The sequence below is a fragment of the Bos grunniens genome, chromosome 17 (assembly GCF_055505025.1).
Source record: "Bos grunniens cultivar Pamir isolate PY7600 chromosome 17, Bosgru_T2T1.0, whole genome shotgun sequence".
NCBI lineage: Eukaryota > Metazoa > Chordata > Mammalia > Artiodactyla > Bovidae > Bos > Bos grunniens.
This window is the reverse complement of record NC_141181.1, coordinates 18,621,453-18,646,846: the sequence shown is the minus strand read 5'-3', so window position 1 is coordinate 18,646,846 and position 25,394 is coordinate 18,621,453. Positions and strand designations below refer to the sequence as shown.

At 38.2% G+C, this 25,394-nt stretch overlaps 1 protein-coding gene across 2 annotated transcripts in view; it reads left to right on the top strand.

Moving 5' to 3' along the window:
• Positions 1-25,394, top strand: part of NAA15 (N-alpha-acetyltransferase 15, NatA auxiliary subunit) — a 72,309-nt gene that overhangs the window by 846 nt on the left and 46,069 nt on the right. The window lies entirely within an intron of this gene.

Sequence of the window (25,394 nt, the reverse complement as noted above, 5' to 3'; positions counted from 1 at the left end):
ACTCTCCTCTTGGGATTCACCTGTCCCCGCCCGACTCGGGGTCACTGATTGACCTGGGAGGAGGGAAGGAAGAAAGGCGTTCAGAAGGGGAGAGGAAGCTTTCTAAACGACTACCCTGGTAGTCAGTAGGGATGCTTGCGTCTCCAGCTTCTTAGCCTCTCTCGTTCCCTCCTTCTGGAGTAGGGAAGAGACATTTATTTCTTAGTTTCCGAGCGGGAAACAGCCCCACCTCATCACCCTCCTTGGAGGTGGGGCCCATTGCGAGGGGGCGGTCCAGTAGGAAGTGAAAAGTTGAGAGCTTTTAGTTGAGAAGTTCTAGACAAGGGTTTCTTATAGACTGAAGTGTGTTAACTTCACTTAAGCTTTTAGTTGAGAAGTTCTAGACAAGGGTTTCTTATAGACTGAAGTGTGTTAACTTCACGGATGCAAGAAATTAGCAGAGAAAAGAGAATATAAGAACTTTTGAAATGGATCTTTTTGACGGTAGCTTAGGCTCGATAATTTCCTGCATTTCAGATATGTGCAGTTTGCATTGTTTTTTTTTTTAATACATTAATAAGATGATGTTTGGAGCGACTGTTTACGTTGTAGAATGTCTTGTAGCTTAGGTGCTATAATTAACACTCTGTAGCACGCTTTTGTTTGGCTGAGTGGGTTGCCGCTTTCATGCAGACATTTCTTTGAAAGAATTAACTACGTTTACCAAACTGCCAAACTGCAGCCTGTCAGGCTGAAATCCATGGGGTCGCAAATAGTCGGACACGACTTAGAGACTGAGCAACAACAACCAAACTTAAGTCTTAAAATTTGGAGTATGTGTTACGAAAGTGTTAGTGTTTTCCTTTTGCAATTTAAGTGTATTTCGTTTGTTTGAAAAGTATAACGACTCCAAGGACCCGGGTTTTCTAGACCCATGTTGAACTAACTTTGGTTTTACAGAAACATCCATATGCCTATAGATTTAGTCATTAAGTATGGAAACGCCTGTAAGAAAGTCACATCCAATACGGTGTAACTCTTAGTTACCTTATGCCAATTTTTTTGTTTTTAGACTAATGGAGTGTATGTAGGACTGTATCACTATTTCACCAGAAGTTTATTTTTATATATTTTAAAGGAGTAATTGGTGTGTAGGTTCGACTGTAACATAGTTTTAGGATAGTAGTTTGTCGTTAATCTTCCTCCCCAATTCTACTTTTAAAAAATTCAAGTTGAAAAGTTGAGAGGAGTACAAGGAGCCCTTGTAAATTCTGTAAACATTTAACATTTTGCCAGATTTGCTTTTTCTCTGTCCTCACACATATACAAGAGTTAAAAGGAAATTGCTGGTCTGATCTTCATCCCTACATGCTTCAGCAAAGCATCCTCTTAGAGTAAGGATATCATTTTGTATAACCATAATAATATTAATAATCACTCCCTGATATTGTCTAATATCCAGTTTATTAAATTTTCCTAATTGTTAGGGCAGCACTTAAAAAAAAAAACTTAGTTTGAGCTTGACTGTAGAGTTGCACATAATTTAAAAAAATAATAGATTACCTTGTACCCTTTATCCAGTTTCCCCACTGCTAATGCTTTGCAAAGCCATAGTTCAATATCATAACGTTGATACAATCTGCCAGTCTTATTCAGGTTTCTCCATTTTACTTGTACTAATTTGTGTGTATATTTAGTTCTTTGCAGTGTTGCCACACGTGTAGATTACATAACCATCATTACAGTCAACATACAGAACAGTTCCACGAGCACAAGGATCCCTCTGTTGCCGTTTCAGAACTGCACTCTCTCCTGTTCCTCCCATCTCCTCTAACCTGAGACTGGCAACCACCACTAATCTGTTCTCTGTTTTTATAATTTGGTCATTTGAAGAATGTTTACTGAAAAGAGTCATACTGTACATGACTTTTTAGGATTAGCCTTTTGTGTGTGTGTGTGTAAGTAACCAGATTCCCTTGAGATTCATCCAGATTGTTGAGTGTATCAATAGTTTGTTCTTTTTAATTGCTGAGTAGAATTCTACGATGTGGATGTACCACAGTTTTCTTTACAGTTCATAGCATAACAGTTTTTGATTAAACATCTTAAACTTAAAAAAAAATTATTTGGTGATAGTGGAGGAAGTCCCTTAAATTCATTGCTAAAATCAAGGTGCTAAAGGGCTTCTTGTTATAAAGTGTATGCAGAGGAAGTGTAAAAATCATTAAATGAAACGGAATATAATTTCCTTATTGTTTTCTTACATTAAAAATGAAAATATCACTAACCGAAGTGTGGTTAGTATTTGCTTTTACTAAGTTGTTTCTGCTTCTTCAGTACTTGTAGTAGTTACTGCTTTTGATTTCAACGCCTGCCCCCCTCCCCCCAAAAGTTTGCATACCTTGTAATCAAGTGTTGCAGGGTTAGTAACTGTTAAATCCTTCCATTAGCATTCAGTTTCTCAGCTAGTGCTTTGTTAGTTGTATCCTGCTTGTTCGTAGTAAAGTTGTATAAGAATGAAATTAGTTTGTATTTTTTAAAAATTTGAAACACTGATTTCAAAATAATGAAGTATGTTTTGACTTAATTTTTCAAAAGAAACCTGGTTTACACGTTGGTGTGTAAAAAAATTTCAGAATTTCTGTAGTGGATTTTCCTGGCTTGTTCTAGTCTAGTTGGTATCTGAAATTCAATTTTGTTGCATATTTGGCCCATCTTTTCCCCCCATTTTACTCTGCTGTGTTCTGAAATGCTAAAGCCCTGCCATGAGTTGGTCAAAATGTCTGCAAAATATGTCTTAATTTGTCTACAGAAGAAACAGGTGATGAATTTAATGTGATATTATGTGGGAGTTTAAAGAACAGTTATTTGTGTTTGCCAGAGGTGTTTTGTTGTTGTTGTAATTACATACCATTTTAACACTTTGGAAAACTGAGTTATTAGAAAATGTGTATTTGCCTACTCATGATGCTATTTGTTTATCTAAATAGTTTGAGGGGCATTACCAGATCTTTACACGACTTTCTTGGGATATAGCTTAAGCGTAGGAATAATGAGATTGCCAGGGTAGAGTGAAATCCACACCTTTTTAGATTTTAGCCCACTTGGAAAAGTAGTTGGACATACCCTAATACCTTGCAGTGAAGCTAGTTTGTTGACTGTTAGTGCCTTTGCTTTATTTTCTCTTCTCTTTAGATGTTAGTGTGAACTGTAAGAAAAAAAAAATCTTAAGTTCGAAGTACTTAAAATATGTACAGCATTAATCTATTTTTGGACTATAGCCTGAATGATTTATGTCTTTAGTTAAAAGTCTAATGGATAAAATTTTTCTTTCCTAGAAAAGTGGTAAGAGAAGTTAGCATAGCATGGTGATAATATTTGCAATTTATTGGAAGCTTACTCTTTGTATTGTGCACTGGAACTTCCCTGTGATGATAGAAATGTTCTGTATCTGTTCTGTCCATTATCATAGCCATTAACCATTTGTGGCTGTTGTACACTTGAAATATGGCTAGTGTGGTTGAGGAACTGAGTTATTAATTTTAATTAATTTAAATTCACATAGCCACAGTGAACAGTGAGTGCACTTGTAGAATCCTTCTCTAGTCTCAAAGCATTTCAAGATAGGGACATGTTTATTAAGGAACACACTAAGATTAAAGTTAACAGCTAGTGTAAGGAATGAAACTTTTTTCAGGGCACTTATACTACACCCATCTAGTTCTTTATTAGTTAAAAGGAGTTTTAATAATTGTTGGTGGCTACACATGTTGTGGGTACCTAAAATATTGTAGGTAAATTATTTCATTTTAGTTATTGCTTTTGGAAAAAGTGCTGTTTCTACAGTTAATGATATGTAGGTTGGATTGAGTTGCACATGAACTAAATTAAAATTAGGAATTGTTAACAAGGAGATTTCCATATGCACATGGGAAGGTCAACTGACTTTAATTTCTGTGTGACAATAATAGTTTGGCAACTGAGTGTGGATAGTAACCTTGAAATTTGCTTTAATATACTTTGCCTGTACTGTATATGTTTAGAATATAATGAAAACAAAAAATTAATACAAAGTTTTAGCTGTTCTGAAGTCCCCTTTCTTCTGTATACAGTAGATAATCAAACGTTTGAACTAGAATGAATTTGTTTAAAGGTGAATTAGGAAATGAAATGCAGTTTTGCATAACTATATTCTTAATAAACACTATATTCTTAAAAGGCACAACATACTTTTAAAGTTTTTTGTTTTTTTTAATGCTTTTAATAAAAAGTCTAAAAAGTCTTACGAGAAGAAAAAACTGATAATGTTGCAAATTCACTAATTTGTTTTCTTTTAACTATCCTAAATTCTTACTGGAATGGGTGTAGGGTGAACACACACATAAGTATATGTCTTTATGTGAATTGACAAAGCATATATATTTTTAAATGCTTTATTGTTTTAGAAACATGAAATATTTAAGAAATGATGCTTTTGGGTTAAGAGAGTAGATTATAATACTTGTTTGTGCAGATATTTGGGGAATAGAGTATTCGGGTTTTAAAAAAAATGAATGACTACATTTTAGTTTTCGATTGTAATAGACAACACTATATGTGTAGAAAAGCAGACAAAAGCTAATAGGAACCTGAATTTAATGTTCGATTCTGTGAGTATTTTAAAGCCTTGCAGTCTTGAACCTTTACTGGGGATTATACAAACTAAGTTATTTGATGATAAAGAGTTGCCATTCCAACTGTTAACTTTGAAGACTGGTTAAAAGCAGTTTCCACAGAGGCAGACATGGGTGCTCTGTTTGATTGATGGACAGGAAAGCTATTGGCCAACTGGCTTTAACAGAAGGGATCTCTTTGTTTAGTGTGCATTCTTGTTTCCTTGAATATTTCTGCTTCTGATAATGCATTTCTTAGAAAGCATTGATTCAAATTTATTTTCTTTGTTCATAAAAGTGCTTTTGGACATAAAAAGCTAGGTTATAGAAGGGATCATATACAGAGGCTGTTTGTTCAGAATTTTGTCCTCCATATACCTGCATGGCTCATTTCTTCTCTTATTTCTTTTATTGATAGAATTCTGCTCAGATATTCTCTAAATGTTATATTGCGGCCTTCCTTGACCAAAAGCCCTCTTCAACTCATCTGTGTATTTTCTTCCTTGCTGTATTTTTCTCCTTATCATTATTTGACATATCTGATATGTGTGTGTGTGTGTGTGTGTGTATACACACATATATATATATACAAGAAATTTATCACATGTCTTCTATAATTAAGATGTAGGTTTTATGAGAATAGGGACTTTGTTAATCAGTACATATTTTTGCATGAAGTGAGCGTGAAGACAGTGACTACAGGGCAAGAGAGAGAAATCTTTATCTTTGGATTTTGTGCTTGCGTAAAGGTTTTTGGAGAAGGGAGTTAACCTGGGCCTTGGCATTGTAGAATAGAGTATTATATGAGGTAATTGTAGGATATCAGGCAGAACCTGTATTACTTGGTAAAGCCTTGGAAGTTGTATTTATGAATGAATCATAGTATTAGGTTTGTTTACATGGCCTTTCTCCCATCACAAAAGCACAAGAGAAAATTTTTATTGTTTCTTTTTTGGTTACGTTAGCATTGGAGGGAAAATGGTACCTGGATTAAATGAGGATGTTTATCATGTGGACCCTGTTGGGTGAGTTATCTGTAGTTTCATAAAGCTCTAAAACTGATTCTGATAAAGTCAGGGGTGAGGACCAGTGTATATGATATTATGAGACAGGAATATAAAATGTTAGAAGGGAGAACATTTGTAATGTAGAGTTGCTTTGTAGGTGTTTTTTAGAAAACTTAAAAATCAAATTGAATTCTTGGAGTTTGAGAAAGGCTTGCTGGCAAGCTGGTGTGGCAGAGCAAGCCGTTTAATCAGTGAGCCTAGCCAACTGTCAGCATTCACATCTAAATGTTAATACAACTCTGCTGTCTGTTAGTAGGCAATAGCCCTACTGAAAAGAGAAAAACTTAAGATTTTTAGTGAAAAATGATCTCAGAAATAATGTCAGTTGCTGGTGTTGATGGTAAGAAGAACAAGTGGAGATTCAAAAGTGATGGTCCTTAGTGTATATAGTAGAATATGGAGGGAAGGAAAACCTTATTCTTGACTTCAGGGAATTTCCCTGGAATGTCAGCAGTGCATTTACATTTAAGCTGTTTTAAGATGCATGCTGTACAAACTTGTATTAAAGTTGTAACTTAAAAAACAAAACAAAACTAGTTTGATGTGTTGTATGTGATTCCCCCACCCCTGTCCGTGGGTAAGGTATGAATTGTATTTTTACTACTTAATTTGAAACTAAAATAATTCCATTATTATAGAATTAATCCATTATAGATTAATAAAAGCAAATTTTTTGGCTATTTAAAAGTAAAATATAAATTGAAATATAGAAATAACTGATGGTGATGTTAGTGTTTTTGTTACCTTATATGCTGTATTCCACTGAGATTTTCTTTCATAAGTAAAATAATATGAACACATTTTCAGTTGAGATCCTTTGAAATTTCACCTAAAACCTCCTGAGACAATTACAATCTTGTTTGATAATTTTAATCTTAAAGATTTTTTTTTTATAGAGGAGATAGTTGAACTTTCTGTGTGTAATCTGTAAGAGGTGTTTTATCTGATAGTGTGTGAAAGGAGAAATGAAAGTTTGCTTTTAAGAATATAGACCTGGGGGGAAAAAGTCCCTGGAGTTGGTTGTATGCTTCCATACATGGTGGTGGTTCTGATTTAAGAAAAAAAAATTTCTCCTATGTTAATGGCTTTCAGTTAATATGGTATCCTGTTTTTCACCTTTGGTTATCAGTGCTTTGGAACTAAGAATCTTTAAGAAAGGGAAAATGTAGTAACTTGGCATTTATTGCTCATCTATTTTGAGCTAGATTCTGCGCTAGGCTTCCCCCCAACCCCATATTAGCTGATCTAAACCTTGTTTTACTCTTTTGAGGAAATTGTAATAAGTATAAACAATACTTACGATTGTGTTATTTAAAGTATATTTCTAATTGCTTTATATATAGCCAGTTGTGCTATATCAGGACATAAGTTCTTGAAAGTCAGTGCATTATGCAATTGCTGACTAAAATCAGGTAATAACCCACAGAGCTTGTGGGAAAAATAGAATTGGGCCACAACAATTAAAAAATTCATTGATAACAAATTAGAAACCAAGATAAGAACCTAATAAAACTGAGAGCACAGTTTTACATATGTAAAATGGCTAACAAATAATGTAAATACTGTAATACAAATACTGCCTTTTGGAAGTTTACTTGTAGAAGTGGGTGTCAAGTATTGCAGCTGGTGAATTACTGTGAAGTGATGGAAGGAAAGTTACCTTAAATCTCAGAGAAAGTTGTAACACCAGAGGTGGATGGGTGTGACTGGTAACCCACGAGATGAACTGAGGGGGCTTAGATGTCTGAGGTGTGTGTCAGTGCTGTGCATGCCTATTTGGCTCATTTCAGCTAAGTGCAGTTTTCTGATTCAACTACTATTTCTGGTAGACAAATCCTACAGATCAGATCAGATCAGATCAGTCGCTCAGTCCTGTCCGACTCTTTGCGACCCCATGAATCGAAGCACACCAGGCCTCCCTGTCCTTCCCCCAATCCCTCCCAGCATCAGAGTCTTTTCTAATGAGTCAACTCTTCACATGAGGTGGAGAGTTTCAGCTGGAGTTTCAGCTTCAGCATCATTCCTTCCAAAGAAATCCCAGGGCTGATCACCTTCAGAATGGACTGGTTGGATCTCCTTGCAGTCCAAGGGACTCTCAACAGTCTTCTCCAACACCACAGTCCAAGCATCAATTCTTCGGCGCTCAGCTTTCTTCACAGTCCAACTCTCACATCCATACACGACCACAGGAAAAACCACAGCCTTGACTAGACGAACCTTTGTTGGCAAAGTAATGTCTCTGCTTTTGAATATGCTATCTAGGTTGGTCATAACTTTCCTTCCAAGGAGTAAGCGTCTTTTAATTTCATGGCTACAGTCACCATCTGTAGTGATTTTGGAGCCCAGAAAAGTAAAGTCTGACATTGTTTCCACTGTTTCCCCATCTATTTCCCATGAAGTGATGGGACCGGATGCCATGATCTTCATTTTCTGAATGTTGAGCTTTAAGCCAACTTTTTCACTCTCCACTTTCACTTTCATCAAGAGGCTTTTTAGTTCCTCTTCACTTTCTGCCATAAGGGTGGTGTCATCTGCATATCTGAGGTTATTAATATTTTTCCTCGGCAATCTTGATTCCAGCTTGTGTTTCTTCCAGTCCAGCGTTTCTCATGATGTACTCTGCATATAAGTTAAATAAACAGGGTGACAATATACAGCCTTGACGAACTCCTTTTCCTATTTGGAACCAGTCTGTTGTTCCATGTCCAGTTCTAACTGTTGCTTCCTGACCTGCATACAGATTTCTCAAGAGGCAGATCATGTGGTCTGGTATTCCCATCTCTTTCAGAATTTTCCACAGTTTATTGTGATCCACACAGTCAAAGGCTTTGGCATAGTCAATAAAGCAGAAATAGATGTTTTTCTGGAGCTCTCTTGCTTTTTCCATGATCCAGCAGATGTTGGCAATTTGATCTCTGGTTCCTCTGCCTTTTCTAAATCCAGCTTGCACATCAGGAAGTTCACGGTTCACATATTGCTGAAGCCTGGCTTGTAGAATTTTGAGCATTACTTTCCTAGCGTGTGAGATGAGTACAGTTGTGCGGTAGTTTGAGCATTCTTTGGCATTGCCTTTCTTTGGGATTGGAATGAAAACTGACCTTTTCCAGTCCTGTGGCCACTGCTGAGTTTTCCAAATTTGCTGGCATATTGAGTGCAGCACTTTCACAGCATCATCTTTCAGGATTTGGAATAGCTCCACTGGAATTCCATCACCTCCACTAGCTTTGTTCGTAGTGATGCTTTCTAAGGCCCACTTGGCTTCACATTCCAGGATGTCTGGCTCTAGGTCAGTGATCACACCATCGTGATTATCTGGGTCGTGAAGCTCTTTTTTGTACAGTTCTGTGTATTTTTGCCATCTCTAATTTAGTGTGCTCAAAATGCCTGTAAGTATCAATCGTGTTGGAGCAAATATGTATTTTCAAAACTAGTATTCTGGAAGTGGCCGAACGTGAACTTAGAGATCACACAGCCTGGGTCTGAGTAGCTCTTCCTTCACTTTGCTGTTCGTCATTTACTAAACCAGAACATCTTGCATCTAGTACCTGAGATCGGAGAAGGCAACGGCACCCCACTCCAGTACTCTTGCCTGGAGAATCCCAGGGACGGCGGAGCCTGGTAGGCTGCAGTCCATGGGGTAGCGAACAGTCAGAGACGACTGAGCGACTTCCCTTTGACTTTTCACTTTTGTGCATTGGAGAAGGAAATGGCAACCCACTCCAGTGTTCTTGCCTGGAGAATCCCAGGGACGGGGGAGCCTGGTGGGCTGCCGTCTATGGGGTCGCACACAGTCGGAGACGACTGAAGCGACTTAGCAGCAAACCAGAACTTCTTGCATCAAGTACCTGAGATAGTGTCACATTCGTTGCCAACTTAGTTGCCACTGCCATTAAATAGACTTAAACTTCTTCAGACATTTTCTTTGTTCGAAGAAGCTTTGTACCCAGAATATCAAAAGTTTCAGGCTAATTCCTTCTAAAGATTTTTGAAAACGGGTGGCTAAGTAACACTTTTAAAGCAGGAAATAAAATATTACATGTTTCTTCTATTTGTGTTTTAAGATGATAGGTTTTAATCCTGACTGCTTTACTTTATTTTTTATGCTTTTTAAGCGTTAGTTTGTAAATCTGAGTAAAAAGAGAAAAACAGTATTTTTCTGTCCTACTTTACTGGTCAGGTAGTGAGATATGTATAAAAGTCCTTGGTAAGTGCTAAAGCGTATGTGTTAGTAAATGTATAATATAGGTATAGTCTGAAAGATGTTACCTTTTCCACTGAATTGACCTTATCTTGGTTTTATGTTACTTATTTTGTAATTTTAAAAAATATTTTTATTTTGTTTTGTATACTTTTTGGTTTTTAAGGAGGTTTATATTTTTGTTTTAGTGAGTTACTTTTATATTTATACTTTTAAAAATTCCTGGGAATTTCCCTGGCAGTCCAGCTGACCCTGGACTCCAGTCCTTGGCAGTTCAGAGTCAACTCTTTTACGCTCTGGGCCCAGGTTTGATCCCTCAAGCTGCAGGTGTGGCCAAAAAAAAATAAAATTCTTTTAGTTCTCTTTTTTCTTATGTAGGGGTGTGGAGGGGAGGGAATTTTATGCTGTGATTATTAACGTGTGAATGAACTTATTTTACTCAATTTTTTTTCTAGTCTCTTTTCCTTTGACTTTATTACTTGTGAGAACATGCCATTTTATGTATATTCTACTCTCATCAATACCTTTGTTTTAGATTTAATTCTATAAATAGAGTTAATATTAAGTGACTGACCTTTTTCTGAAGTTTTATTGTCTCTTGGCTGGATGAAACTTACTGTTTAGTAGAGATTCCTCAACCCCGCTTGTGGAAACCTTTTAAGGGCTTAGATGTTAAAAGTGCTTTCCTGCCGTCTTGATGTTTGAAGGATAGCTTGACTCACATATTCTTAGATTTCTTAAAAATGACTGCCCTGCCATTGTCTTGTTTATATGTTGCTGATGCCAACCTGGTTTTCTTTTCTTTGTTGATGATGTGGTCTTTTTTGAAGATGTGAATTTTTCTTTATCTGTAAAATTGAATTATTTTACTTAGTTATGTCTCTGTGTTGACTATTCTAGATAAATTTTCCCTGGTATGTGTTTTCAGATTGTAGATTGATGTTTTCTTTGAGTCAGTAATTATAGTTTTGAATATTAGTTCAAATATTAGTTCAGCTGTTTCATTCTTCAGTGACCTTTGCTTATTGGATCTTTGCATCTCTTTTATATTGTTTCCTTCAGTTCTTTTATATTGTATATCTTATAATTTAGTCTTCATTTCTGAGATGGTTTTGTGTTTTTTTTTCTATTTTAAATTCACTTTTTTCATGTTATTTAAACTTTTTATTCACTCTGTTTAAAATTTTGAGTATTTGATTTGAGATGTTCTTTTATGTCTGCATCTGTTTTTTTAGTTATTTCTTATTTGTGATGGAGTGTTACATCTTTCCTTATAGCAATAAAACTATAAAATATAGTTTTATTGCTATAGTTTTCGATGTGTTTTCATCTGCCCAAATTTTTCACTTTTAAAAATTCTGTGTAAGTAATTTGGTATGGATGCTGAGTTCTTTTTTTCTCTTCAGGTTATTTGTGATGGGTTTTGCTGTACCAGCAATACAGACAGTTTTATTTTGGGGTGAGGTTGGGTGGTTTCTTCAGTCTCTTAGTTCAGGAATGCCCTCTTTGTTGCTGTAGTCAAATGCAGTTTTTAAAATAAGTCCTCTCGGGACTTCCCCTGGTGATCCAGTGGTAAAGAATTTGCCCTCCAGTGCAGTGGGCTTGGGTTGATACCTGGTTGGGGAACTAAGATCCCACATGCCACAGGGCAACTAAACCCATTTGCCACAACTAAAGAAATGTGCTGCAATGAAGACCAACCACGGCCTAAATAGCAGAAACTATCAAACTATTAAAAAAATAATAAATAAAAATGAACTGAGTCCCCCTCCCCCGTGTCCTGCGCTGACTTAGCAGGGCCTCTGTCTTTAGTGCTCTCTCGCCATCCAGCTTTCACGCGACAGTCCCTCCTTTCGAGGTGGCTCCTGCTCCAAAGCTGTGCCCTACTGAACCTGTCACCTTTGCTCCTACAGACTTTTTGAGCCTCTGCATTTTGACTCCCCAGTAGTCATTGCCCTCATCCATCATGTCTGTCAGTACTTCCTTTGGACTTCTTACTTGGGTGAATCCTAGTTAATATAACCCATATTCAGTGGCCACTAGGACCCTGCTATATTCTTTTGGACATCTCCTTTTGAAACTTGGAGCTCTGGTCGTGAATGTTTATGCACTTATATGTAAGTTAGCAGAGTTCCAAAGAATAGCAAGAAGAGATTAGAAAGCCTTCTTCAGCGATCAATGCAAAGATATAGAGGAAAACAACAGAATGGGAAAGACTAGAGATCTCTTCAAGAAAATCAGAGATACCAAAGGAACATTTCATGCAAAGATGGGCTCGATAAAGGACAGAAATGGTATGGACCTAACAGAAGCAGAAGATATTAAGAAAAGATGGCAAGAATACACAGAAGAACTGTACAAAAAAGAGCTTCACGACCCAGATAATCACGATGGTGTGATCACTGACCTAGAGCCAGACATCCTGGAATGTGAAGTCAAGTGGGCCTTAGAAAGCATCACTACGAACAAAGCTAGTGGAGGTGATGGAATTCCAGTGGAGCTATTCCAAATCCTGAAAGATGATGCTGTGAAAGTGCTGCACTCAATATGCCAGCAAATTTGGAAAACTCAGCAGTGGCCACAGGACTGGAAAAGGTCAGTTTTCATTCCAATCCCAAAGAAAGGCAATGCCAAAGAATGCTCAAACTACCGCACAATTGCACTCATCTCACACGCTAGGAAAGTAATGCTCAAAATTCTCCAAGCCAGGCTTCAGCAATATGTGAACCGTGAACTTCCTGATGTGCAAGCTGGATTTAGAAAAGGCAGAGGAACCAGAGATCAAATTGCCAACATCTGCTGGATCATGGAAAAAGCAAGAGAGCTCCAGAAAAACATCTATTTCTGCTTTATTGACTATGCCAAAGCCTTTGACTGTGTGGATCACAATAAACTGTGGAAAATTCTGAAAGAGATGGGAATACCAGACCACATGATCTGCCTCTTGAGAAATGTGTATGCAGGTCAGGAAGCAACAGTTAGAACTGGACATGGAACAACAGACTGGTTCCAAATAGGAAAAGGAGTACATCAAGGCTGTATATTGTCACCCTGTTTATTTAACTTATATGCAGAGTACATCATGAGAAACGCTGGACTGGAAGAAACACAAGCTTGAATCAAGATTGCTGGGAGAAATATCAATAACCTCAGATATGCAGATGACACCACCCTTATGACAGAAAGTGAAGAGGAACTAAAGGGCCTCTTGATGAAAGTGAAAGTGGAGAGTGAAAAAGTTGGCTTAAAGCTCAACATTCAGAAAATGAAGATCATGGCATCCGGTCCCATCACTTCATGGGAAATAGATGGGGAAACAGTGGAAACAATGTCAGACTTTATTTTTCTGGGCTCCAAAATCACTACAGATGGTGACTGTAGCCATGAAATTAAAAGACGCTTACTCCTTGGAAGGAAGGTTATGACTAACCTAGATAGCATATTCAAAAGCAGAGACATTACTTTGCCAACAAAGGTTCGTCTAGTCAAGGCTGTGGTTTTTCCTGTGGTCGTGTATGGATGTGAGAGTTGGACTGTGAAGAAGGCTGAGCGCCGAAGAATTGATGCTTGGACTGTGGTGTTGGAGAAGACTGTTGAGAGTCCCTTGGACTGCAAGGAGATCCAACCAGTCCATTCTGAAGGTGATCAGCCCTGGGATTTCTTTGGAAGGAATGATGCTGAAGCTGAAACTCCAGCTGAAACTCTCCACCTCATGTGAAAAGTTGACTCATTGGAAAAGACTCTGCTGCTGGGAGGGATTGGGGGCAGGAGGAAAAGGGGACGACAGAGGATGAGATGGCTGGATGGCATCACTGACTCAATGGACGTGAGTCTGAGTGAACTCCGGGAGTTGGTGATGGACAGGGAGGCCTGGCGTGCTGTGATTCATGGGATTACAAAGAGTCGGACACGACTGAGCGACTGATCTGATCTGATCTGATGTAAGTTAGCTTTTAGTTGTCTCATCTTGTAATGCTCTGGGTGATTTTATTTGCTTTCTTCCTTGGCCTGTATGTTTTTTATGAGGACTTTTGTAATGTTTAGAAATTAGGGGCCAGTCATTACCCTATAAATAATTCATTTCTGTTTTTATGTGTTATGCTGGAAAATAATAATGTTTGCTTTAAAATACTTTATAATTTACGTTTGTATAATTGAGTAATCACTTGTACTTCTCTTTTTGTGTCCCCATGACTACTCGATTGTTTTCCTTAAGCTTGTTGGGATTATTTTTCATTGAAATAATTAGATTCTATTAAATAGCTATGTTTTTTTCAGTAGTAGTGTATGGATGTGAGAGTTGGACTGTAAAGAAGTCTTAGTGCTGATTGATGCGTTTGAATTGTTGTGCTGGAGAAGACTCTTGAGAGTCCCTTGGACAGCAAGATCAAACCAGTGAATCCTAAAGGAAATCAACCCTGAATACTCACTGGAAGGACTAATGCTGAAGCTGAAGCTCCAGTGCTTTTGGCCACCTGATGTGAAGAGCCTACTCACTGGAAAAGACCCTGATGCTGGGAAAGAGTGAGGGAAAGGGGAGGAGGCAACAGAGGATGAGAAGGTTGGATGGCATCATTGACTCAATGGATATGAGTTTGAGCAAGCTCCAGGAGATACTGAAGGACAGAGAAACCTGGTGTGCTGCAGTTCATGGGATCGCAAAGAGTCGGACACAACTTAGCAACTGAACGATTAAATAGCTGGCTCTTAATCATATGTATATACCTGGAGTTATTATTGAATTTTGTCCTGTCCCTAAACACTCACATTCATAGCAGAGTTCTACTCATATTAAGCAGGAATTCTAAAATTTTGTTCAATTTTCTTTTCTCAAGTGACATAATTTAATGCTGATGGGGAAAAAAAGAAAGGTAAGGGAAGTCTGGCATGTTTCACAATGCGTTAACAGGATTATAGTATCTAGTGAGCAGGTGCTGATGGTCACATTCAGTTCTGCTGCTAGTAAGACCTTATCATTAATTTTAATTTCTAGACCCAAAACTTGGAGTGATGCAGACCAATGATGACTCCCTAATGCTGACACACTACAAAAATGCTGGTGTAAAGTTCTCACAGACCTTTTAATTCTATTCTGAGACTGTGTACTTGGTACTTTGGATTTTTGAAATGCTTTCTGTTTTGTGAAATACTGATTGTGAAATAAAAAAGTTTTTTTTTTTTTTAATTAAGCTACCCCATTTAAATTAATTTTTAAAAAAATTTTACTGGTTTTAATAAAATATACAAGTTTGGGAACAATATTGTATCCACCTCAGAGAATGGCACAAAATGTCAAAGGACTTAAAACTTGCATGTGAGAAACAGCGAAAAGAACAAAGATGTTTAGCTTGAATGAGAGAAAACTGAACTCTTACGGGCTAGAATCAGTAAACAGAAGCTAGAGGGATATAGAGTTTGGCTCAATACAACTAAAAACATTTCAGTTGAGTGAGCTGGTACCAACAAGAGTTCTGTGACCATTTGCATTAGATGACATTTATTACAGAAGTAGGACAAGATTCTGAAGGGGCTCAGCCCTGGGGTTTCTTTGGAAGGACTGATGCTGAGGCTGAAACTCCAGTACTTTGGCCACCTCATGTGAAGAGTTAACTCATTGGAAAAGACTCTGATGCTGGGAGGGATTGGGGGCAGGAGGAGAAGGGGATGAGATGGCTGGATGGCATCATGGACTTGATGGACGTGAGTCTGAGTGAACTCTGGGAGTTGGTGATGGACAGGGAGGCCTGGTGTGCTGCGATTCATGGGGTCACAAAGAGTCGGACGCGACTGAGCAACTGAACTGACTGAACTGAGGACAAGATTATTTTTTAAAATAGTATAAAACCAGGAGGGGAAGAAATCATCCTTAAGTTTGTTTTCATGATTGTAATAGTCTGACAGAAACTGTAGGATATGAAAAGGATAGCATATTGTCTGTGAATGGAAGCTCCAACTAAAAGAATTAAAGGAAAGGGAGAATAAAGGCAGTTTTTCAGAGATTAAAAACATTAAAAAAGTTAAAGTATACTTACTTACAGTGAGTCTGCCTGCAGTTCAGGAGGCCCAGGTTCGATTCCTATGTTGGGAAGATCCCCTGAGGAGGGAATGGCAGCGTACTCCAGTATTCTTGTCCAGAGAATTTCATGGACAGGGGAGCCTGGCAGGCTACAGTCCATGGGGTCACAGAGAGTTGGACACGGCTGAGCGACTAACACACACTCTTACCTACAGTGAAATGCACAGGATTTTAAGTGTATTGTTCTATTAGTTGTCTTTTTTTTTGTTTTAGTTTTGACACATCACAAACCATTGCAGCCTATGCCCATTTTAAGATGTGTTGATAGAACATTAACGTCACCTCAGAATAGAGACCTTGTTCCTTTTGATTGTGTATTTTAATTCAGTTTCTGCTTTCACATTTCTCTGTAATCAAGCTTTGTTGGGTCTAAGTATTTATTGTAAGCTAGAACTGACATTGTACTTTATCAACATTTTATTGAGTGCCTACTTGGATTCTTTATATACATTTGTATTTCTCACCTTAACCCTGCAGGGTTGTTAATGTCCACATTTTGCAGGTGACACTGTTGAAGCGCTAATGAATTTAATTCAGCCAGTGATACGCAACTGTTAAGTGCTAAGAATTGAACTCTAGACTGTAGAGCAGTGTTGTCCAATAGAATTTTTTGTGATGGAAATGTTCTATATCTGAATTACTATTACGTTAGCCATTAGTCACATGTGGCTATTTGAACACCTGAGATGTGGTTAGCGTAGCTGAGGAGCTTTGCTGAAAATTACAAAAATTTTTTTTAATACTAACTGATTAAGATGTTAAATAGCCATAGCTCTTGAGCGTATAGACTGCAGGTGCCCTTTCTGCACACTTTTCTGCTGTACAAAAGCAGGACTACTAAGGTAGCTACAGGACACTGGCCCTGCCACGTGCCAGCCAGGCTCATATTAAGTTAATAAATAAATGTTTCTTGAATTGCTTTTAGCATATCTAAGGTTTGTTTTCTTTTTAACTTTTTAATTGTGAAAGTTTCAAGCATATGAAAACAATGATTCTGTTTATTCTTTTTCATCTGTGACCCCTACCACCTGGATCATTTTGTCAAATCCCAGGCATCATTTCAAAATGGCTGACTTTTAAAGCTAAATTTTGCTTTTATTATTTAGCTTAACTTGAGGCTGAATTCCTTTTAAACAATTTTGAAAAAAATTGCACTGAAGAAAACAATGAAAAGGTATATTTAATACTAAAGAAGATTAATGTTAACATAATGTAATGCTTTCCTTGTGGCTCAGCTGGTAAAGAATCAGCCTGAAATGCTGGAGACCTGGGTTCAATCCCAGAGTAGGGAAGAGTCCCTGCAGAAGGGAAAGGCTACTCATTCCAGTATTCTGGCCTGGAGAATTCCATGCTGTGTGTAGTCCATGGGGTCGCAAAGAGTCGGACCCAACTGAGCGACTTGCACTTGCACTGTGTAATGTTAATGTCGAATCTAAATGGTATATATTTGTGTTACATATAATCTTAAGTCTTCTATTTTAAATCACCTAAATCATTATTTTCTTTTAACATAAATAGCCTAGATTCTTTTACTTGCCATGTCACATTCCCACATCTTTAGTCAGTTCAGTTCAGTTCAGTCGCTCAGTTGTGTCCGACTCTTTGGGACCCCATGAATCACAGCACGCCAGGCCTCTCTGTCCATCACCAACTCCCGGAGTTTACCCAAACTCATGTCTATCGAGTTGGTGATGCCATCCAGCCATCTCATCCTCTGTCATCCCCTTCTCCTCCTGCCCCCAGTCCCTCCCAGCATCATGGTCTTTTCCAGTGAGTCAACTCTTTGCATGAGGCGGCCCAAGTATTGGAGTTTCAGCTTTAGCATCAGTCCTTCCAATGAACACCCAGGACTGATCTCCTTTAGGATGGACTGGTTGGATCTCCTTATAGTCCAAGGAACTCTCAAGAGTCTTCTCCAACACCACAGTTCAAAAGCATCAATTCTTCGGCAGGGAACCTTTTTTTCCTGTAACAAGGGTTTGGAAAAAAAGGATGAACTTCCTGTTAGCAATAGGTCTGAACTTTTCACAGCTTATCCAACTATTTTATGTATATAAGTAGCCAACTGTTGTGGAGATTTCTTACCCTCCATATTCTTATTAGCAAAATTAGAAATGAGTTTTTAAAAGGGTTAGTGAAATAATTTTCTTGTTGTTGTTCAGTCACTCAGTCACATCCGGCTCTTTGTGACCCCTTGGACTGTAGCACACCAGGCTTCCCTGTCCTTCACCATCTCCTGAAGCTTGCTCAAATTCATGTCCATCGAGTCAGTGTTGCCATCCAACCATCTCATCCTCTGCCATCCCCTTCTCCTCCTGCCTTCAATCTTTCCCAGCATCAGGGTCTTTTCTAATGAGTCAGTTCTTCGCATCAGGTGGCCAGAGTATTGGACCTTCAGCTTCAGCATCAGTCCTTCCAATGAATATTCAGGACTGATTTCTTTTAGGATTTGACTGGTTTGATCTCCTTGCAGTCCAAGGGACTCTCAAGAGTCTTCTCCAACACCATAGTTCGAAAGCATCATTTCTTCAGTGCTCAGCCTTCTTTATGCTCCAGCTCTCACATCCATACATGACTACTAGAAAACCATAGCTTTGACTATATGGACCTTTGCCAGCAACATAATGTCTCTGCATTTTAATGTGCTGTCTAGGTTTGCTATAGCTTTTCTTCCAAGAAGCAAGCATCTTTTAATTTCATGGCTGCAGTCACCATCTGCAGTGATTTTGGAGCCCAAGAAAATAAAGTCTGTCAGTTTCCATTGTATTTCTGTTTATTTGCCATGAAGTGATGGGACTGGATGCCATGATCGTAGTTTTTTGAATGTTGAGCCAGCTTTTTCACTCTCTCTCCCCTTTCACCTTCATCAAGAGGCTCTTTAGTTCCTCTTTACTTTCTGCCATAAGGGTGGTGTCATCTTCATATCTGAGGTTATTCATATTTCTCCCAGCAATCTTGATTCCAGCATGAGCTTCATCCAGCCTGGCATTTTGTATGATGTACTCTGCGTATAAGTTAAATATACAACCTTGATGTACTCCTTTCTCAGCCTTGACATACTTTGCATATTATGACAAAAAAGTCTTAAAGTTGTGACTTTCAGATGCTATGATCTATTGGTATCAGTGCCTCAGCTGAGCTAAGGTGCTGATGGACAGAGCCAGAACACCTAGAGGGTTCCCTTCTGGGCAGGTTCTGCTCTTCCCTGGTGGCTCAGTGGTAAAGAATCTGCTTGCAATGCAGGAGACCGCCTGCAATCCAGGAGAAGCAGGTTTGGATCCCTGAGTTGGGAAGATCCCCTGGAGAAAGGCAGGGCAACCCACTCCCTGTATTCTTACCTGGGACGTTCCATGGACAGAGGAGCCTGGTGGGCTATAGTCCATGGAGTCACAAGAGTTGAACACAACTGAGTGGCTAAATCACCACCAGTTTTTTTTTTTTAAACTTTACAATATTGTATTGGTTTTGCCATACATCAACATGAATCTGCCACAGGTATACACATGTTCCCCATCCTGAACCCCCCTCCCTCCTCCCTCCCCATACCATCCCTTTGGGTTGTCCCAGTGCACCAGTCCCAAGCATCCAGTATCATGCATTGAACCTGGACTGGCGACTCATTTCATATATGATATTATACATGTTTCAGTGCCATTCTCCCAAATCATCCCACCCTCTCCCTCTCTCACAGAGTCCAAAAGACTGTTCTATACATCAGTGTCTTCTTTTGCTGTCTCGTATACAGGGTTATTGTTACCATCTTTCTAAATTCCATATATATGCGTTAGTATACTGTATTGGTGTTTTTCTTTCTGGCTTACTTCACTCTGTATAATAGGCTCCAGTTTCATCCACCTCATTAGAACTGATTCAAATGTATTCTTTTTAATGGCTGAGTAATACTCCATTGTGTATATGTACCACAGCTTTCTTACCCATTCATCTGCTGATGGACATCTAGGTTGCTTCCATGTCCTGGCTATTATAAACAGTGCTGTGATGAACATTGGGGTACACGTGTCTCTTTCCCTTCTGGTTTCCTCAGTGTGTATGCCCAGCAGTGGGATTGCTGGGTCATAAGGCAGTTCTGTTTCCAGTTTTTTAAGGAATCTCCACACTGTTCTCCATAGTGGCTGTACTAGTTTGCATTCCCACCAACAGTGTAAGAGGGTTCCCTTTTCTCCACACCCTCTCCAGCATTTATTGCTTGTAGACTTTTGGATCACAGCCATTCTGACTGGTGTGAAATGGTACCTCATAGTGGTTTTTTGATTTGCATTTTTCTGATAATGAGCGATGTTGAGCATCTTTTCATGTGTTTGTTAGCCATCTGTATGTCTTCTTTGGAGAAATGTCTGTTTAGTTCTTTGGCCCATTTTTTGATTGGGTCATCACCACCAGTTTTTAAAACTCTTTTCTGTTATCCAGATTAGATACATTTTATTGGTCTGTTTTTCCTGTACAATGATTCTTTCCAGTTATCTCCTTTCTAGTTTTGGGTCTATACAGTGAGTTCTGTCCTCATCTCCTCTAAGATGTTGCAAAGGGTTCACTAGTTAACTTCTTCCAACATTTTCATAATAGCTAATTTAAAGTATTGAATAGAAGTCTCTGTATTTGTCTGGTTGATTTTTTTTTTTTTTCCTATGCAAGTTGAGATTTTCCTGTTTCTTCAAATGCCACATAATCTTGGATTTTATCCTGGATGTTCTGAATATTAGTATCAGACTTTGGGTCTTGTTTTAAATCCTTTGGAGAATGTTAATTTTGTTTTAGCAAATCTGGTTAGATTCAGGCTGTAAGCCCCAACTATTTCTATGGACTGTAGTTCTTACATCAGTTCAGTTTTTAAAATCTTTGTGGTTCTATTGGCTCTGTCCTGCTTATGTGCCATCCAGTAGCTGGTCTGAGGCCTGCATAATCTATCTATTGTTTCAGTTCTCAAAGTCTTGTGTGTTGTGATCAGATCCATGCGTGTTTATGAACCCTGGAATCCATAAACATCTTTATGAGATTGCTTTCCCCAGTTCCACCTCCTTTGAGATGTTTCTGATATTTTGTTTCCTTGGCTTCTTATCTCACCCTCTGACTAGAAAGCTGGGGTTCTCCTTATTTTGCTCTGCTGCATACTTTTGTGATCATGCCCATGTTTGGCTAGAAGTTTATCGATTTTATTGATCTTCTCAAAGAACCAGCATTTGGTTTCACTGATTTCCCTTTTGTTTTTTCCTGTTTCATTAATTCTGTTCTTTTTACTTTTGTTTTTTCTGCTTGCTTTGAGTTTAATTTGCTCTTATGTTTCTAATTTCTTAAGGTAGAAGCTAAGATGATAATTGGAGATCTTTTAGAATACAGGTTTTTTCCCTGACTGCTTTCATAATTTTCTCTTTTGTCCTTATTTTTTAGCATTAGGATTGTGATGTGCCCCTTTTTTCTGCTTGCTTTTTGTTTTGTTTTGTTCTTTTCTTTCTTTTTTTTTTTTTAGTTCATCCTGCTTGGAGTTTGTTGAGATGATTTGTGGGTTTTTTGGGTTTAGAGTTTTTATCAAATTTGCAGTTTTTGATACTTTTCCCACTTTAGTTTTCTGTCCTCTTTTCTGACTCGTTACATGTATGTGCTAGGCCATTAGACCACTTGATATTGTGCCATCGGTAGGAGTTCTGTGTTCTGTCTCTCATTTTACTATTTCATCGTCCGTGTTGGATTGTTTCTGTTACATGTTTTCCAGTTCACGCAGCCACTGAAGTTCTCTGTCATGGTTTTGTTCACTGCACAAGTTTCAGGTTCACTATAGTGTTTAATATTTTAAGCCCATATCATTAACTTTTCATTTTCGATGCTATATTTTTTATTGTACAATCTCCATTCCTTAATAATTCCATTTCTCTATTGAGATTTCCTGTTTGTTTTCTGATTATGTTCATGGTTTTCCTTTCAATCCTTTAAGAGTACATAACAGAAACTTTTAAAGTCTGCCTGCTACTTCTGCCATTATTTCTGAATCTGTTTCTGTTTGATTTTTTTTTTTTCTGTAGGTCAGGGTCACAATTTCCTGTTTCTTCACTTTTCTAATGATTCCTCTTTTTTCATAATGTATATTATGGACGCTAGGATATTAAGTGTCTGGATCTTGTTCTTTTGTAATAAAGTTTTGTTTTGGGAAGTGATTAATTTGCTTGTGCATCAGCTTGTTCTTATTTTTAAGTTTTAATAAAAATGAGTCTGCTGCTGCTGCTGCTAATTCACCTCATTCGTGTCCGACTCTGTGTGACCCCATAGACGGCAGCCCACCAGGCTCCCCCGTCCCTGGGATTCTCCAGGCAAGAACACTGGAGTGGGTTGCCATTTCCTTCTTCAATGCAGGAAAGTGAAAAGTGAAAGTGAAGTTACTCAGTCGTGTCCGACTCTTTGCGACCCCATGGACCGCTGCCCACCAGGCTCCTCCGTCCATGGGATCTTCCAGGCAAGAGTACTGGAGTGGGGTGCCATTGCCTTCTCCAAAATGAGTCTAGATTATCCTTATTCCTAAGGTTTTGAGTATTTAATGTGGCCTAACTGTTTGGCACTCAAATGTCTCCCAGCCATATATAAGCAGCAATAGCTGTTTAGCTCATACTACTTGGTAGTATTTCTTTGCCAGCTTGAGTAGAAATCTGCAGTGTACCTGACCAATTTAATATTTGACCAAGACTCTTGTGCAGATTTCTAAAACTTCATAACTGTACAGTTCATTTTGATGATACCTTGCTCTATAAATTTCATCTTTTCAGACAGTTTCTAACTCTGATACCTGCTTAGATCAGTAAGACTACTATGTTTTGCTTTTGTTCTTCCTCTCTATTCTACAGTCTGGAAAATGCCTCTGGGCAAAAAAAAAAAAAAGATTTTCTTGAGATTTACCTTGTTTCTCTTCTGAAAGTCCACAATCCTGTGTTGGCCCTTGTTCAGTGGCTGAAAATAGTTATTTATTTACTTAACCAGTTTCATGCTTGGCAGGAACATCAACTGTATCAGTTATTCCTATACATTTAGAAGCCGTAGTCTCAGTGTATGTTGTCAACATTTAGCACATGGAATTTGAACAGTTCATTCTGTTTTAATTATGTCCTGTTTAGCTTTACTGTTTATGTAGCAGTGTTGATATTTTAAAATTTAGTTGCTTAATGAAAACTTAACAGTCTATAATATTCTAATATCTTGATACTATTATGATTAATTTTGAATTAATAACAAGGCAGGTGAAGAATAGAATAATATGGCATTCATTGCATGCTAAGGGAGACCCTTATTCATAATTCTGAAATTTCAGGAACTCTCCATATACAAGAATTTCAGAGACAGAATTGTGGACATGTATTTTTATTTAGTTTGATAATTTTACTGTGAAGACTTAATACGTCTGCCTGCTATGTCATTTTACAAAGCTTGTTTTAAATGAATTGATGTGAAATCTTTGCTCACAATATACTATGTAGTATTTCCATCTCTTTTTCCCTAAATAAATTCTCTAAAAAATTTAATTTAAGTGTACAAGTTTGGTTAAAACAATATTAAGAACCTTATAATTAAAAAAAAGAAAGAATCTTATTGTGGTAAATTTATTTCCATGGTTCTGTAGAATGAACTTTAGTGATAGTGTTACATGGGAGTTGCAAAAACAAGCAAATTGCTATTTTTTTAATTCATTTACATCTTTTAAATGGTTCAGAAAAGGACACCTTATGATTATATCTTCTATTATATTTTAAGACTGCTTTTATAAGATTGGATTTTGATTAGATAGACACTTAAAGCTGAATTATGCATATATCTGGTCTTATGTTTGGAGGAAAGAAGTTATTGAATGAAATATGATGCACTCTTTCCTATTTTTCTTGTAAACCCTGTATGCCATTAGAGTTTATCCTTGGGCAAAAGCAGAATTTTTTAGGAATTTTTATGGGATAAAGTAAGTTGAATATCTATTGTTATTTTTTCCAGTAAACTGTGAGACTACTACTCTCATTTGTAATGAGTGACCTGTTGTAGGAGTAGTGCTTTTTAGAAAGAAAAATAGATTGAAGTCTGTTTCCTTAAATGCACCCTGAAGGTTATGCCATCTTTAATTATTTTTACAGGTCACATTGACAGAGCTAATTGGGTTAGTGGCATTGAGTATAATTTCAATATGGAAGACTACCAAATTTCATTAATTGGGAACATAATCATTAGGAACTGAAACATAATTACTGTTCTGAAGTGTGATAAAGTAAAAAGCTAAGTACTATAGCATCTCATATTCAAATAGAGTGGTTTTTAATTTTCATTTGGCAGACTGAGTTATTTGGGGGAATTTTCTAGTTGGTTAATTGTTTTATGTGTGTTCATTTTTGTCACCTTATTTTTGGCATTTTTATTGCCTATTTGGCTTCCCTGGTGGCTCAGTTGGCCTGCAGTGCAGGAGACACAGGTTCAGTTCCTGGGTCGGGAAGATCTCCTGGATCTTCCAGGATGGCTGCCCACTCCAGTGTTCTGGGAAATCCCATGGACAGAGGAGCCTGGCAGGCTATAGTCCATAGCTGCTGCTGCTGCTGCTAAGTCGCTTCAGTTGTGTCAGACTCTGTGCGACCCCATAGACGGCAGCCCACCAGGCTCCCCCGTCCCTGGGATTCTCCAGGCAAGAACACTGGAGTGGGTTGCCATTTCCTTCTCCAATGCATGAAAGTGAAAAGTGAAAGTGAAGTCACTCAGTCGTGTCCGACTCTTACTGACCTCATGGACTGGAGCCTACCAGGCTCCTCCATCCATGGGATTTTCCAGGCAAGAGTACTGGAGTGGGGTGCCATTGCCTTCTCCAATAGTCCATAGGGTCACACAGAATTCGACACGACCAAATTGACTTAGCACGCAGGTACGCACGCACTCATGCACGCACTGAATAAGCAAAGAAGCAAAAGGTGAGATAAAAGTTGAATTTGTTGATTGGAAGATCTGTTAGAAGATGACAGCTCTGGGCTTTAATAATACTTAAAATGTTAATAAAATTTCTGTATGTGGTGCAGAGAGCTCTCAACCGGGACTGACTCAGAGAGGGCCTCAACTGATAAGCCCTCCAGCACTTCTGTAGGTATTTTGCCCCTGACTTGGTGTTTAATTTCTGGCAGGAGATGCATGAAGGATCCCATGCAGATTTTGGGATGTCTTTTTTCTTAATAGTTCCATCATTTTCAGTACTCTGTCCTACCGAATAGCTCAGCCTCTCTGAACTTCAGTCTTTGTCTCTTCATCTCTGTGGACTGTCGTGTGCTGTTTCAGACCCTTCATCCTGTGCTGTGATCTGTAGAGCAGTGACATTACCCAGTGTATCGTGTCCCTCCCCCGCCTCCATGGTTCACAGCCCGTGCTGCCTCTTGTCCAGTGTCTGACAACAGTTATTTTATGCA